This window comes from Manacus vitellinus, unplaced genomic scaffold (genome assembly GCF_001715985.3).
Source record: "Manacus vitellinus isolate BGI_N305 unplaced genomic scaffold, ASM171598v3 scaffold_3_pilon, whole genome shotgun sequence".
Classification (NCBI taxonomy): domain Eukaryota; kingdom Metazoa; phylum Chordata; class Aves; order Passeriformes; family Pipridae; genus Manacus; species Manacus vitellinus.
The window spans coordinates 23788126-23803838 of NW_021940535.1; the positions used below are offsets into that span (position 1 = coordinate 23788126).

At 38.5% G+C, this 15713-nt stretch overlaps 1 long non-coding RNA gene and 1 other non-coding gene across 4 annotated transcripts; both read right to left on the reverse strand.

Annotated features, from left to right (window-relative positions):
- Positions 1-5525: 5525 nt before the first annotated feature.
- Positions 5526-15622, reverse strand: LOC108640245. Of its 3 annotated transcripts, none has more exons than XR_001921035.1 (5): positions 15504-15622; positions 11482-11517; positions 10353-10462; positions 8417-9856; positions 5526-6805 (listed from the first exon to the last, which is right to left on the reverse strand). It is a non-coding gene; the product is annotated as an uncharacterized LOC108640245 (long non-coding RNA). The 3 variants fall into 3 exon arrangements; XR_001921036.1 differs by lacking the exon at positions 5526-6805 and adding an exon at positions 6814-7859 and having other exon boundaries at positions 8417-8465; positions 10396-10462; XR_001921034.1 differs by lacking the exon at positions 5526-6805 and adding an exon at positions 6814-7859.
- LOC112841168 lies at positions 11158-11238 on the reverse strand. The gene has a single exon (XR_003212795.1). It is a non-coding gene; the product is annotated as a small nucleolar RNA SNORD93 (small nucleolar RNA).
- Positions 15623-15713: the final 91 nt, after the last annotated feature.

A 15713-nucleotide genomic window follows, 5' to 3' on the forward strand; every position in this document is an offset into this window, starting at 1 on the left:
AACCAGAAAGATTTGCTCCAAAAGGAGAGCACAGCATGATCTGATTTGAATAGATCAGATATAGTATTGCTCTCTTCTGAAACTATTCGCAGCACTTCATGGGAGGCTTCAGCATCCTTTCACAATATTTCCACTTACCTGGAATGAAGGTGGATATTCTGTTTTCTATCAGCAAACACCTTGACTTCTGAATTCAGTAAGAGTGGTGGTGTGGATGCTCATGAGACCACAATGTCCTCCTTCATCTTAGACTCTCTTTTTATTGACCCTACATGAACCTTCCTTTTTTAGGTACATGGCTTCATAAATAAGCATTGCTTGCATGCAGATTATTACTTAGAAGTCAGTGGCTTTCAAATTTGTTTTTCCAGGCCAGCACTGAGAAATCTCACAGAACCAGAGCTTTCAACACACAAGCTCTGAGATTTCTGTAGTGGTTTGCTCTGCTTGGTGCTACGTATTTGGTGCTGTGGCTCTGGTTTTGGAGCATCTCTGGAGCTCATCTTTCAGTCATATGGTGGCTGCTCAAATGGTATATCAGCCATGTCTGCTTCTATGGCATAAGAGCCCTCTCTAATTTGACTGAGCCTTGGGTTGCTCCCCCTCACCTTGCCCTCATAGGAAGGCATGAGCAGAAAAACAGGTGAGTATCATTCTGGGGCTCCCTGTTCCAGTAGGGCAAGATGAATGGCATTTCTGAGAGGCACTTTTACTTCTGAAAGTACAGAAATCTATCCAAGAGCTGATATCTACTCAAACACCAGTCTGTTTGGGGCAGCATGCCCAGAAATGTTGGCATTTGAGTTGAAAATGTAAGTGTTCATACATCCCACTTCCTGCATTTTTCTGTCTAGTTATGGTATGGATCTGCTTTGTCAGGCAGAAACAAAAACACCATTCCCCTTTTTCCCTTTTACTCAGATGGTATTTTGCAACATACGTATCTTTCACAGGCTTCCGTGGGTACAAGCTCTTCCTGAGAGCTGTTCTTGGGTTAGTGGTGGCTGCCTCTATCGAGCTGTTTGTAGGCTTACTAGGAAGTTGTAGTGACAGAGAACAAAGACATAAGGAATCCTTCTGCATAAGGAACAACTACCATTTATGATTCCTGTGAAGGAGGGAAATGGAACATCCCAGGTGAACAGGTAAAAAAGACACGAAGGCACCAATACCACTGAGAGCCTACACAGACACCACATTGTCACAGCTTGAGAAAAGCGGAATTTTTTAGTTCTTGTTGCATGATAGACTGCACATTTTCAGATAATATGGTCTCCTCTCAGTGTTTATCAGACTTTTCACTTTTCCTCTGTGTTAACTGAAACTCAGCTGCCCTGAGGTGAGTGAGAACAAACCAGAGTTTCTGACAGTAGTGCATACCCTCTTCTAGAGGAAGGGAGCTGATCCCACTAATTAAAGGTATTTTATAGTTACAGTGTCAAGGCATTTATTCCATAATTGCAGACCTCGCAATCTAAGAAACACTCACCATCTATACAGGGCTGGAAGGGAGCATGAACTCCTTTTGCACAGAAATGCTAGCATTTTAAAATGCTCTGTTCCTAAATGGGACTTTTACGAGGAAAGTGCGTCAGAAACACTGGTATGTGTCTTCTCCACTGTTCGTCTATGTGTTCCATATAAAATATATAAAAGGAAATAATCTGTCAGGTTGGATGGGACTTCGAGTAACCTGGTCTGGTGGAAGGTGTCCCTGCCTATGACAGCTCCCAAAGATGACTGTCCATGTAGCTGGATTCTGGCATTCATGGGCAAAGATCTGCCCAGGACTGTTTTTGTGTCACTGTCACGTAAATTTCACAAGACAATTCTTAGACGTGCCTGTCTTTTGGTAGCTTCCCTCAGATTTATCTCTTGCAAGCAGTTAACCAAAACTGTATTTAACATGTACCTTCCAGCAGATGATATACCACCCCTTCCCTCTGTAGCTGGAGTAACATTCCAAGCCTTTTAGTCAGCATGTGCCTCATATTCTTGGAGATTTGATAGTCTGAACTTCATTTGCAAGTGATGCCTGGGCCATGGTCTTATGCAGGCAGGTTCATGGGTCTTTTTGGGATGATGATAGGGTTTGTCCAATAAGCTTCTTTATTTTTTAAGAAAAATGCTTTTGTGATGTCTTCAAAACAGCTGTTACACAGCTGGATGAGAGCTTGCTAAATTTGTAGCTCATGCACCTTTTCCTTTGAGCTTTTGGTTATTGCCTTGCTGCCTACTATGGATGCTGCAGCCTTGTGCAGAACTGAGGCTGGGTTCTTGTGGCATGTCTGTACTACTGTCAGTACCTGGTGCTTGGTTGCTTTCACAGCTTAATTAAACTTCAGTAGTGTAATTTTAGAGTTCTGTAATTTAGTAATGCCTGAATTAAGACTCTTTATCCTTGAAGATGATCTAGAAAGTGGATTATTCATTGTGCTGGGCTGCTATGACCTGTCTTGCCTGGCAAGTCAAAAGTTCATGTGATAAGCTGTGAGGGATCAGATATAGCAGAGAAGTCCTGAGCACCTCCAGTGGACTAGCATTTGTTATCACTACAGGCTAGGCTGGACATCTTGCAGTCAGGTCTTCTCCTGCCTCTATCAGCTCTTGGTAGCCAACATGACTGAGAGTACCCCTCAGGTTACCTACCCAGGTGACAGATGGTAGGTAGCTGTGTGAGGGAGCAAATTGGGTTTAAACACACTTTTGCACATCACTTTCCCCCCCCCCAAATACGTAGTTTATTGTCTGGCAGATACAGTTCTTAGCAAACCAGGCTTTCCCCCTCCTTTTTGTGATTTAAGTGCCAAACAGATATGAAGGCAGAAGTTTGGCAAGCCTTCTAACATCAACTGTAAGAGAAGAAAATACTGAGCAAATTCCTGCTCTTAAGCTCTGTAAATCTAGAGGCACTGCAGAGAAGACAATTATGAGATTGTGCTGGATTTGAGGCATCTTACTTGGGTAGAAAATCCAGTTTGTGAATGCCAATAATGAAACATTTGAGTGTTTGAACACAAACTTAGTTTCTCAAAGCTTTCACACTTACCAGGCCTCTGATTAGCATTGCAAGGCATTGATCTCTAAGTAGCAACAATCCCTTATAGCATCTGCCCTCTTTCCTTCAGTTGTTGAGGGAGTCTGTTACACAGAGGTGAGCACAACACCAAAGCAAATTAGCAAGTGTAACATTCTCAATACATTTAGAAAGACCAGCTCATGGTCACCTCTGGGGACAGCAGAAGCCAACTGGCTGGTGAGTTACCAGTAGACTTCCTACTTTCTGCAAAAGTCCAAACTAAATTTGAAAGAATAAACATATAATTGTGCCAGAACAAATATCTAAGCTCTTTTTTTGATCTAAGATCAAATACAGCCAGCTCCCAGGTAACATCTGACTAGTCGTCTGAGAAAAGGCTCAGGAGAGGTCTTTTGCTGACAGGTCATCTGTTTTCGAAGTGCAGGTCTTTGGCCTTGACATAAACAGAACAATTCCTTATTTTTCTGCTGGGAATGGTTTTCTGTGTTAACAAGAGTCCCTCCTTTTAACTCTCTGTTCTGCTGTTCCTGCTGATGCTTTCACGAACTTCTATCTACACTTCATTCATACCAGCCTTCACTGTGCTGTTACACATCTCTACACCTCCTTTGGACATTCCTGATGCCCTTTTATTAGAATTCATAATCTCTCTAAAATATATAATTTACTGCCCCGTGGAGTCTTTGACAGGACACAGGTGAATGCTCTGTTGAAATGTAAATTAAGCTTGTAAATCTTAATATATACCATGCTCAGTGAAAGAAACTCTAAAATTTGGGGGGGGGGAAACACACACAACATCCCCCATGTCTGCTGAAGCACAGATTTCTTGAAATGCTGAAATATGTGTGAAATTAACTAAAACACTGAGGTGGCCAATATAAACAGCTTGAAAATAACAAAATTATGCCTGCCAAAATAGTAAATGGAAAACTGATAGTCTGTATTTCCCATGATATGTGCTGGAGGATTTGAACACAGCACTCTCACTGATGTCATGAAGTTAATGCTCTAAATTTATGGTTAGTAGGAGAAAACCAAACCATTGCTGGTTTAGTATCTTTTCACTTGTGCCCAGCAATGTGATAGGTTACTGCTGACAGGAGGCAGTACTTTACCCTAAATCTTGAAGCTGAGGTTTGCTAGTCCTGACCGGTGCTGGGTGTGAGGTCAAGAAAGGTGAGTCTGCATTTAGCAGTCAGTATTATAGTGTGCAACTATATGACAGCATTAGACACTTTGAAATGTAGGGTAGCACAGTGAAGTCAATAATTAATCTTTGCAGCTAGTTATTAAAAGCCAAAGTTGATCAACTGAAAACTGACCAGCAGGAGTTTGCATGTTCCTGGCTTTTAGCCTTTTTTTTGCTTCTCATTATTCTTTGGCAGTAAAATCTTAAAACCCGTTCTTTTAGTAATCTTGTTCTTCTTTCTGTAACCAGATTCATTTGAGATACCGGGGCTAAGATGTGTTTCTGATGCCAGTGCCTTGTGACACAGATGCAGTCAAATGGGATAGCCTGAAAACTCCAGCTGCCTTAAGGGCAGAGAAAAAGTGCAGATTCATGATACAATACCTGAAAGAAAACAGAACTTCACTGATCTAACAGTTTATGAGCTCTAATGCAGAGCAATGTCTTCTAGGGACAGGTATTTGGACACCCCAGGGACTGGAAGCTGCAAGGCTGGATTTATCAAAGTCAGAGATAAACCAAATTTTGCACAAGCTACAATTTGCATTTTTATTTCCTAGTGTTGAGATCTAATTGAAAATGGAAGTTAAATGTGGTTAAGATCCCATAGAAGAACATAGTAAGAGATGCCACACACTGCCCTATGTACAATCTTAATGCAGAATCCTTGTTCTCAATCAAGCATGCAACCATGGAACCATGGTATGTGACTATTTTTGTCACCACACACTTTCTGGCTTTTTCAGAGCTTGGACTGGACTCTGGTGTAGCATTCATCACAATTGTACAGGAAGTGCATGAAAAACATATTTAATTTGTTGTGAAAACTGGAGTCAGAAAATTCCAGACTATCTGTTCCTACTTCTGCAATAGAACTGCTATGTATCAACCTAATCACTCCAATCAAAATGCTCCTAATTTTCTAATGTCAAATATTTGCCTAGGTAGTTCTAGGCTGAAACACTGAGAACTTCCCCCCTGCAGCTGAGGTTTGCTCTATGTGTCTATACATGTATCCTCAGTAATGGTGTTGGTATTGATAGCCAAGCTGGCTATCAATTCTGATAAATCTGATAATCAATTCTGAGTTAATTCTGATAAACCTACAGTTCCATACTGTATAAGTTTATATACATATAATGTGTGTCTAGACACGTGTACACAGAGTCATAGAATGGCCTGGGTTGGAAGAGATCTTAAAGATGATCTCATTCCATGAGGAGGGACACTTTTCATTAGACAAGGTTGCTCAGAGCTCCATCCAGCCTGGACTATGTTACAGCAAGATGCCCATAAAATGACAACAGAGAAATAATTTTATTCAGTGCACTAAAACTGAAACAAACAGTAGTTTAGAAAATGCATTGTAACCACCAGTCCATTACACAGCAAACATGGCAAATACTGAATTTACTAGAAAAGCATCCGGCAAACAGAGAAGCAGAAAGAAAAAAAAATTAAAAAACCGTGAGCAAGGTTAAGAAGCATTTGTGCAAATGGATATATTTCTGGCTTGGAGCCATGTGGGGAGAGAAAGAAATTACTATAGATAGATTCCCAGAAGGTGTAACAGAAGTTTCAGCAGGCTGTTGGAGGCTGAAGTATGTCAAGAATGAGGTTAGCAATTAGTAGTTTCAGAGAATTTAAGCAGAGTCTGCTCACAGGTAGCAGACTCCACAGAATTCTAAACACAGAAGCAATTGTTGGTATTCTTCTACTACTTGTGACAGTAAGTATAAACATTTTTGATTTACTAAAAGAGAGAAGGACACTTCAGCACACATTTAAGGGTCCTGGCAACTTGACAGTAGCAGGCTTTAAATTCCACAGATGTAGAAGTATCTTTACCCTGTCACTAAAACTCTCATCTCTGAAGGAACATTACCAGAACAACTGATCTTGATCAAATTCAAGCTTAATACATGGCATATTCCAATTTTTTTTAATCCATAAGTAAGTATACTTTTCCAAAAAAATACTATTGTATTTTTTGTCACAGGCACACAACATCATCATGTTCTCTACTCAGACAATACATACATCTATCCCTTTGTTTCCATGTAAAGAAATATAGGGACAGGCTTTTGGCCAATCTGCCTATAGCAACAGCTGCTGTTCTAAGACAGGTTTTTTGCATTATCTGTAACTTCTTCTGTAACTGAGCTGGAACCTACTCAGCAAAACAAATACAACTGTATGTAACAATGATGTGTTTTTAAGGTAGTAATATCTTAACTGCTCTTAAGGCACTAATTTTTTGAATATGTCACACGTACATTACAAATAAAAAGGAAAGTTGGGTAGAAACAAAGGAAAATATACACCATCTAGGATTAGTATAGGAAAAGATCATTGTGGAGCTTACAGCAGGAAAAACCTGCCATGCTCCCAAAACCTCAGACTTATTTCTCCTTAATAACAGTTAACAGTTTTCAGCAATGTATAATTAGGGATGAATAAAATAAGTTTCACACTGGAAAACACATTTTTGAAAGCAGCAGTTTTAGTTAATTGAATCATTATCTTTCTTCCTTCTTAAGCTAAGGGATCCAGTGGTTGACTATAAAACAAGTCTGTAAACAAATGCCTTAAATTAGTTGTTATTTTGAGGACAGTTTATGTTCTGCAGAAAAGCAAATTAATCTTTTCCCTTTTGAGATAACTGCATATTCAGGCTTCTGTGAATTATGGAAAATGATGACTATTAGGAGGTGTCAGCTCTTTGTGAAGTGTAAAATTACACAAGGTACAAGGAGAAATCACCAAGAAACTTAAGTGGACTCCTTTGTAATTTATTCTTACAAACCTTCACACAAACCTTAAAAATGTTGAACATAGAGTTAAAGAGGCAGTAACAGGCTATCATAAAGGTTTTTGAAAGACTACAACTTAACTTAGTGAATGACAAAGATATCTAAAAATGCAGAGTACTCGTTTTAATAATAAAATACTATTCTTAAAACTGATTTTAGCCATCTGATCTGATCGACACACATCTTGGGGAGAATATTTTTCTTAAGATCTACAACCTGGCTGTCAGTTGTCTGCTATTTCATCGGTGTAAGCTCCTCAGTCTCGGCGATTTGGGCTGCTAGCAATCATTTCTATAATGTTTGCAAGAGTTAGAAATGTCATAGTTTATGTGTGCAAAGTGCTGGATCAGAAATCTGGATTTTGTTCTTGTTTCTGTAAGTCACTCAGATGGGTAACCTGCAAACCTCTATTCCTCAGTTTCTTCATCTACAAAATGAGGATATTGATATTCACTAGCTTTTAAAAATCATTTAAAGATATACATGGGTTAATGATTAAGCAGTGTGAATTATCCCTGGTGAGTAAAACACAGCTGCTAATCCACTGACTGATTCACTCTCATATTAGCATCTTTATTTAAACATTCGCAAAACACTCATTTTGTCAAACAGCAACTGCAAAGAAGCTTTTATCCAGCACAAGTGTAATTAGAGTAGTAGAGAAGCAATGAGACTGTGATCAGCTTTGAGCTCAAGGGACTATCTGATATTTTACGTTCAAGTAACTGAAGTAGCAAAAAGTTTCCAATTCAAGTCTGCCCTCTGCTGGCTTTAACAGAACACTGCTAATACATTTTGGATCAAAGGTGTCTTTCTGAAATGAAGTAGAAGAACTAAATTAATAGAGGTTGATAGTAATTTTTTATACTTTTTAATAGTAGTTAAATTATTTTTAATTTTGTTTTTTAAAGTCCCATCTAGGCTCCCTGGAGATTCACGTCCTTCAGGTTTTCAAAAGCCCACCAGCATATCCTTCATATTAGAGTTGCTGGAACTAATATACAACATGGAAAGTAACATTCTGCATGTGGCTTTAAAGACATTTAACAGAAAAGTTGCAGAAAAATATTTTGCTATGATACAATTAATGACTTTAATATATAGTGCTGTATGTACTAGTCAAATACTAATCCCCTAAGAGACCAGCATCAGTCTAAGTCTAATACTCTGTCACTGGAAGCAGCCTGTCCCCTTAAAATATGAAAGGAAAGAAGAAGAATTTTTATTACTGTGTTTATTTTAGAAAGAATTTGCCATCACAAATACTACACACAAATAACTCATCTCTCAATTCAGGGGGACTCATTTTCCTTTCTATATTTAAAATAGGAAGGTAATTGGGGTGTGGGGAACTATCTTAGTTATACTTACTCGCACAGATTCATCTAGCATGATTTCAACCCCAAGGTGACATTTGTGTCTGAAATACAAAATCTGTATCATTATGTGCTGAATGATCCTATCGAGCTGAAAAGCCTCAGGTTCATTTATCTTGTAATCTTCATGCTTCATTACACTTAACAGCATCTAATCTCTTGTGACTGCTACCTAAACTTAAAATAAAGGAGTAAAATATTGTTTCTTCAGATGTGTGCCTAATATACACTTTTAGAAAAAGGGAAAAAAAGTATTACAGAAAAGGCATTTTGTTTTGGCCGTTCACGTGCTTGGAAATCAGGGTCAGACTCACAGCCTGTGCCAAGTGCACCTAACAGACTTTATAAGGCAGAACCTAAGGAACATTCACAAGTTCTTGGAATGTCTTTTTCATCTGCTAAAACTCTTGCTTAAATACCTTTCATGCAAAATGAAACCTTTAGGAGTCAGTGTAAGATTTTACAGGAAGTAGTGAAAGGCACACAACTAATTTGCCCTTGCTGGTTTGGGGTTTTTGTTTGTTTGTTAACTTTTATTTTATTTTATTTGCTTTAGGTAGGAAGCTATGCAAAAAGCTACTGAAATCTCATTAATCACTCCAGTATGTACTCCTACAAATCAACCGAACTCCAAAGAAACCAGTATCTAAAATGACTCATTCTGCACTTACAGGAGATTAATGTTTGAGATTTTTAATAATCCTAACTGAAAAGCAGCAGCATTGATTAAAACTGATAGGTATTTCCCTGAAAGGTCATTTGTTTTCTATGCATAAGTGGAAAGAGTCTTAGATGAACTTGTAGGCGTGTGAATGAGGCTGTCAATACATAGAGAAGATACACTTGTGTGTCTATTTGACAATGTTTTGAAATTAGTAAAATCTAAAAACATTTTTCTGGGCTAAATATGGGTTATGATTATGCTAAAATAGACAAAATACGGACAGAAACTGTGTATGGAAGGGAAGCATTTTAAGAGACTAAATTTTATTTTAATAGAATAGCAAAAACTTCATTAACCGTGAGTTGCACTTCATTTAATCTGATAGCACCAGACTAGACTTGCAAAGGAAGAAGAGAGCTTTCCTTGATCACCTTCTGGTATCTTGGAAAGGCCTTAATTAGTCTTCATTATAATACTAAATTACTGATTCTAATCTTCCATGTGCTGAAGATCCCAAAGAATTTTCAGTGAAATCTGAACTACTGAAATGCAAAAACTAAAGACACACATTACTGCTGATACTTTTATCCATATTGGTTGGGTTTCCAAGTTCTGAATGGCAGCTTTTGCTGGAGTGTCACCTTGAGTAGGCAGCTCATGCAGCACACTGATGGAGCTTGGCCAGAGGAGGTGTGAACTGCCTCTCACCTTGTTGGTCATGGTTAGGCCATGCTGAATTAGGAATATGACAAATGCTCTGTCCTTAAGTTTCTGAAGTGAATTCACACAAAGTGAACAATGAAGATAAATTAATACCTACATTCACTTTACCTAACTAATTCATTCAACATTTAAATATACTATGAGTTATTCCATTTGTACATATACATGACAGATTTACTTCATTGACTGGCAAATCTTATTGAAGATCTGAAAATTCAGATATTTTTACATTTCCTATTAAGCTCTGAACTCTATAATTTTTATTACAAGTTGTTAAAAACTATTATAATGACAACACTAAAACCTAGACTATGCTGTGCTTTAAATTCTATTTAAATTAAACACATGCTAAATTAAATTTTAATTTATACTTTAAAAAAATCTCAATTTTAACAAACACCCTTCTTGTTTTGGAGGTAACAACAAAAAAGGATACTCAGGGATATACACAGTAACTGATACACTATATAATTTAACAGTGACTTAACACAAAAGCCAGAACAAACATTTTGGCAGGAAACACATAGACATGTTTCACATCTACCTGGCGTATTACAACTTTGAGGTTCTTCTTTTTGCTTTACTACCTGTTTTCTCTTTGCTTATAACCAACGTTGTTAGTAACTTCTTGCTGTTGCATTTATCTTGTAAAATCTGAAAGAGTGCATCCAAAAGCATTACTGTAAATCAGTAAAGCAAATGCTGTGCATCATTCAGTTGCATTTTCAAATACTTCATTGTCAGAAAAAGTTGTTTCAGCAGCATATTTATTTTTTTGTAGTTGGATGTTAAGAAAGACTATTACACCATTCACAGAAGAGAGAAAGCAGACTACAAACTTATAATTACTATTTTTCAAATCTCAAATTCTATGTTCTATATCAGAGAGAAATATTTCATTTTCATGTGCAATGCTGCCAACTGATTGCAAAGACTTACATTCTCAGTTTTATGGTTGTTTCACCATAATACAATTCACTAAGGTCAGAATTTGTACAAAGGCAAGTATCACTAAGGTCAGAATTTGTACAAAGGCAAGTATACAAAGCAAAGACTGTTTTGAAAATCAGAATATATTCATTGTTTTCCTCATCTTGTTTCAATCATAGTAAAAATTTGCCTAAAATAAACATTTTTAAGTCCTTTGAAATCTTTATGGATGTGTCCTGTTGAAACAACATATTCTTAAGCAACAAAAATCTACTTGAGATCTGTTGACAAAGAAAAGGTTTACATTCAAATATCTTTAGAGGAAAATCCTCCTAGAGTTACTGAAATGTTCACTGTTCAGATGCTAAAACAAGAGCTTAATTTAAAAACAGAGAATGAGTAAATATATATATTCGTTTTGGCCTCAGAAAATCCTTTCATTCATCATTTTTGCGTATCAAGCATGTAAAGAATCAGATTATTGTTTTCATCCTTGGCCAAGTAGTGCAATCATAAAAACATGCACTTAAGAACTGTGGTGTTTTTAGATATGGTAAAAGATAGCAGTATCTTTAAGTGTAACACAATTTTCATTATTAAATGGAGATGGGGAGAATGGGAAAGCCACGCTTCAAACAACAGTAAAGTTTTGCAGCAGGAAATATTCAATTTTTAAGCACATCAACAGTTCTTGTCAGAGGTCTCTAAAAGCACTGGATGAGGTTCTTTGATTGCTGTCTCACCTCAGATTGCTGTTCCTTCTTCCCTGGCCTCGGAAGCTGTAATGAAAAGTAATGATTGTAACTCTACTCCACTCAGTTTTGGTTTATTTTTAAATAAATAAATTGTACAGTTACTGTATTGAATATACAAACACACTACACTTTCCCTTTTGTTCCTATCACTCTGATAATTCTACTAATGTTCTAGATAACCATCTGTTGTGGTTTCACCCTAGCCAGCAGCCAAGCCCCACACAGCTGCTCGCTCACTCCCCCACCAGCAGGACTGGGGAGAGAATTGGAAGGTAAAAGCTTGAAAACTCATGGGTTGAGATAAAGACAGTTTAATAGGGAAGGCAAAAGCTCTGCACACAAGCAAAGGAAAACAAGGAATAAATTCACTGCTTCCCATGGTCAGGCAGGTGTTCAGCCATCTCCAGGAGAGCAGGGCCCTGTTACGGGTAACGATGACTTGGGAAGACAAATCTCATCACTCCAAATGTGCCCCCTTTCCTTCTTCTTCCTTCTACTTTATATACTGAGCACGATTCCATAGTATGGAATATCTCTTCAGTCAGTTCAGGTCACCTGTCTCGGCTGTCTCCTCCCAACCTGCCATGCACCCCCAACTTTCTTGCCAGCGGGGCAGTACAAAAAGCAGAAAAGGCCTTGGCTCTGTGTAAGCACTGCCCAGCAAAACCAAAAACATCTCTGTTATCAACCCTGTGTTCAGCACAGATCCAAAACACCACCCCATACCAGCCACGGTGAAGAAAATTAACTCTACCCCTGCCAAAACCAACACAGCATCTGACAATATCACTTTTCTTGGAAATATGCCATATCAGACAGTGACCAGGGTACATCCAACAAGTATCATACAGCAATTCATGTAGAAAAGATTCAAATTTGGACAAATTTTTATATGCAATACAGCTCTGCATTCCAAGCAGATTTTGAAAATATGTCCTCTTGCCTTTGTGAAATGACAAGGAACATTTCCCAGACCAGTGGTTCTGCAGAGGAGCTGGGATTTATTAGACTAAATAAATAGGAATATTAAAATTGAATAGAAGGAAAATCATTAGTGGGGAAAATAAAAATAGAGAGCCTAATTATAATAATGAAGTGAAACAGAATGTCTAGTCATAATATGCTACCATTTTTATTGACATGGTAAAGATTCAGCCTGCAATGGAAATCCATTAATGACCTCTTCCTTATGTTCTTGTGTTATTTATACTGATTTATGGTGTAATCCTCAAGTATGAAATATCTACCGTAGCGTCTTTGAAATCTAAGCTCCTCCTAAACAGAGTCAAACTCAAACTTTCATCCCAAGAAGATGAATTTAATGCAGTTTCTTGTCAGTAAAGTGAAGGGAAAAATCTCAGAAGTGAGAGTGGTAAGCACATAATGGAAGTTTGCAGGGATTTCCTATGTCGAGTTTACAGTGATTTTTGACAGACTTCAATGCACTTTGTCTCCTTCATCAGCCTTCAGAGTTGCACGTACTGTTGCATGGCTTTACTTTCTGGTGCATTGAGACAAAGCTTTAGAGGTCTGAAATTCTTTAACCTGAAAGGTACCCTTTGCACTCAAAACCAAAACGACATGTTACAGCCATCTGACCGAGTGACATTACTTCCCCAATCCTGAGACAGACACTAAGAGTTATTCAGTCATGTCTCCAAGAATCTCAGTTCTCTAATTTACCCATAAAAATGGAAATATTTGGCCATTTTACAATGTGTGTTAGTGGTATTTATTTGCTGTGAAAACACAGCACTTGTGGAACTACTGCTAATCGAGTTAGTAAAACAGCAGGCATTCATATTTTTGTTGTCCCTGTTAAAACCTCTGCAATTTTATTTCTGATTTTATTGTTATTGCTGATCACATGAAACTACGTGGCTAAAAGAAATTCAAAGAGATTTTTTGTAACAAAAATCTTTCAACACATATGGTATTACTAATTTTCTTTTTCATTCCAGCAATTGGGGCTCTTGTTCTTATTTAACAGATATACCATTCCAAGTGGTTTTGTCTTCATTAACAGCCATAAAAAAAATTTCAAATAAAATCAAAATCCTTCATGAAAGGGTTACCACAATAAACTACAATTACATGGAGTAATACCCACAGCACACCTACGTCATCTTACTTCTGTCTTCTCTGGGCAAAGCCTCCTCCATCAATTTCTTACGGTATCCATTTCTTTGGGTATTACTTACCCCTTCAAAACAGCTAATTTTTTCATGCCCCATCATAGGAATCTTTGTTTCAAGGGTTAATTTTCATTATTTCAATTATTTGAATAACACTGTCTCACGAACTTGCAGGAAGGATGACTGCTGCTCTCTTCCCCCTTTGGCTGAGTCAATACTTCATCAAAGGACTGCCAAGCTCTTCGACCCTCTAGCATCCTAGGTGCCACAGGAGCCAAAAAAAGGCATGGAAAATTTCTGGAGTCAGTACAACTATTTACTCTTTGCACGCTCTGCAGTTTTTTGTTTTGCTGTGGAGGTTTTGTGGTTTTGGTTGGTTGGTTGGTTGGTTGGGTGTTTTTACTACAAATATGATACTTTGGACAGTATGAGACTATGGATGTGTGTTATGATGGAAAAAGTGCTGTTCTCCAGTCACTTGTCTTAGTTTACAGATATTCTTTCACAGCCTCAGTACGTAAAACCACGTAAATCTAAACCGGTAGCTATAAAGAACCAACACTGGTTTATTTGCATACCAAACACACCCCCTTGTGCTCTTATAGGCCACAGCAGTGATTTTGTTTGCAAGAAAACTGGCAAAGAAATATTAACTTTCTTGCTATTCATTTCCTGGCTTCTACGGGTAAATCAAGGAAATAACCTACAAGCTTTTAGTCTAACATTCAAATTGGCAGACATGAGAAATGAGTGCTACTAAGTTTCTGTGCTCTGAAAATTATTCCTTGACTTAATGCACGAAGCGAAGAAGAGAAAGAGCTGGCACATGTGGCACACTTTGGTGAACACCCTTTCTCAAGAACATCCACAATAAGATTATACGGTGTCACATGTGACACAGTTAAACCAATTCTCAAAGAAGACAGAGCTTTTTAACCCTTTGGATCAGCTGATTAGTACATCTGACCTTCTGAATCCCACTTACACTAAAACTACAGGAAGTTTAAGGAAAAATACCTTTCAAATTTAATTCCACTACAGTGGGTGACATTTTATTGTACTATTTTGTAAGAGACTGTTAACAAGCTGTGGGCTGTAATGAACAGTTGGTTTTGTATGTTTGGAAAGAACAAGCTGTAACAGTAACCACAGTGTGGAAACTGATCTTACTTGGCCTCACCTACACAGAAAAACCAATTTAATACAAACTGCTGGAAAATAGGTTTCTGCAGCAACCACTTCTCTTCCTTTGCAAGACTCAGAAAAGCAGGTTCAATAGTTTGAGTTCTGTTTTGAGTATGACAAGCCATTACTGACAAATGAATGTGCCACTTGCACTACACGTGTTCGGCAGAGACTACTCATTTATCTGTTAAAAAAGAAAGTGCCTCAGTGCTTATACAGGCTGTGAGTTGTAAGGACAAGGCCAACGTGCTCTACCACGCAGTTTTCAGATATTAGGTCTCTCCCTATATTTCTAGTCAAGCTTTCATTCCCTGAACTCTTGTTCATGGACTGAACACATTGTGCAGCCTGGTATCAAAGATCACAAAACACCCAGAGCCGGAAGGAACCAATAAGGATCATCGAAATCCAACTCCTGGCCCTGCATGGGTCACCAAGAGTCACCATGGGACACCATGTGCCAGAGAATATTGTCCAAACACTTCTTAAACTCTTGTCAGGCTTGGTGCTGTGACCACTTCCCTAGGGAGCCTGTGCCAGCACCCAACCACCCTCTGCGTGAAGAATCTTTCCCTAATATCCAACTTAAACCTCTGCTTGACACAGCTTCATGGAGAGCTTCATGGAGAGGCATTTCCAGTTTCACCCAGAAATACTTTTCTCATCACTTCACCTGTACCTTTCACTTACCAAAGGCACTTCCCACCCTCCAGAGGCGGCGCGCGCGTACACCTCGAGAGCTGCGAGGAAGGAACACAAACATGAGTCCTGCAGGACCTAAGGCAGACGAAGAAGACCCACAGCGTTTGTAGACCCCCCTCCCAGCCGCCCGACCCTGGTGGGCCACCCCCGACCCCAATCCCTCCTCTGCCTGTGGCAATGACAACGCGCGGCGGGACC